Genomic DNA, 1,827 nt, shown 5'->3' with positions numbered 1-1,827 from the left:
TGGACGACTGCCTTCGGCTCGGGTCGTGATCCTGGAGTCCCGGGATCGAGTCCTGCATCGGGCTCCCGGCTCCGCGGGGAGTCCGCTTCTCTCTCTGACCTTCTCCTCGCTCATGCTCTCTCTCACTGTCTCTCTCTCAAATAAATGAATAAAATCTTTAAAAAAAAAAAAAAAGGTCACCATGTTCCACTACTCTTCTTCTTCTGATATTAATATCAGAAATGGTAATTTACAAAGCACAATATGGAAAAATATATCAGATCTATCAGTTTAATTAAAATTCATTGGCAAAAATATCTAAATATTTAAAAAGTACTATAATTTACTCTGTCCAGGTCCTCTCTTAGACCACATACCCAGAAGCCTTAACAAGCTTTTGTATCATTTGTATCATTTCTTTATACTCAGTTAGTGCTCAATTAATACTTGATCTGTGTTCACTGAATGCATGGTTTTGCACTTATCCTTTCCTACCCACTACTCCACGATCCCAAAGGTGGTGAAAGGGAGGAGCACCTGGGTGGCTCAGTTAGTTGAGTGTCTGCCTTCAGCTCAGGTCATGATCCTAAGGTCCTGGGATCAACCCCCTCACTGGGCTCTGAGCTCAGCAAGGAGCCTGCTTCTCCCTCTCCCTCAGCCTGCTGTTCCCTCTACCTGTGCTCTCTCTCTCTCTGTCAGATAAATAAATAAAATATTTTAAATTTTTTTAAATATATATATATTTAAATATTTTATTTATTTATCTGACAGAGAGAGAGAGAGAGAGAGCACACGCAGGGGAGAAGGGCAGAGAGAGAGGGAGAAGCAGATTCCCCACTGATCAGGGAGCCTGATGTGGAACTCAATCCCAGGATCCTGAGATCGTGACCTGAGCCACAGGTAAATGCTTAACGGACTGAGCCACTGAGGTGCCCCAAATAAATAAAATCTTAAAAAAAAAAAAAAGAAAGAAAGAAAGAAAAGAAGAAGATGATGAAATGAAAGTGAGTCCTCTTTTATAACAATTAATAAAGGTGTCCCTCACAAAGGGCCAGCTGGGGGTCTTTGTTGCCATTTATTAAGCACCTACCATGAGAACATGCTTAAAGGAAAGACTTAGCTCCATTGAACAAAGAAACACAGCACAGGAGTCTGGTAATGCCTTCTAAAGAAGCCAAAGGTGAGCACATTCTCCAGACTGGAGCTCTGCCCACCAAGACAACTGGTCTTTTCTTTGGCATTCCTCCATCATAATAAACCTCTCCACAAGTTCATGATCAGCCAGCTGTTCAGCATCCTGGAAACAGTCTGATTAAACTGAGGGGAAGCTTAGACAAGGAAAACCAGTTTATCATCAGTGTTGACACAAACAGATGCTCTGTGTCTTTATTCAGTTGTTGTTTTCTTATTAAGTACTACCTGGTTCTTGTTCTGCATAAAATTTTCCTGTATCAGGAAAGGGTGGATTAAAAAAAAAAAAATTGAAACCAAGACACAAAGTTTTGGGGAAATTAAGAACTGTACTTCTGCGCTGGTCAACATTGATTTGATGACTACATATGATATGCATATAGAGAGAGGACCCAGTTGTGAGTGATGCAAAGGGACTACCCAGTTGTGCACTTTCATCCCCCACCTCCTGGTAGATGGAGCTTCTCGAAGAACTTACAACAAAGAGAGAAGAACAAGATGTGGTGAAGAAAATGCGAGCTGCGGTACAACATCCTGTGACCATAACCAGGTATGCATGGAGGGGCAGAGGGGAGGTTGGGGAGGCCATGAGGCTGAGGAAGGGGGAAGGGATGTAGGACAGGGAGACTGCCCCTCTATGTTGTGTTCATATATTAA

The sequence above is a fragment of the Lutra lutra genome, chromosome 8 (genome assembly GCF_902655055.1).
Source record: "Lutra lutra chromosome 8, mLutLut1.2, whole genome shotgun sequence".
In the NCBI taxonomy this organism is placed as follows: Eukaryota; Metazoa; Chordata; class Mammalia; order Carnivora; family Mustelidae; genus Lutra; species Lutra lutra.
The sequence above is the reverse complement of the archived record's forward strand: the minus strand, read 5'-3'. Positions refer to the sequence as shown.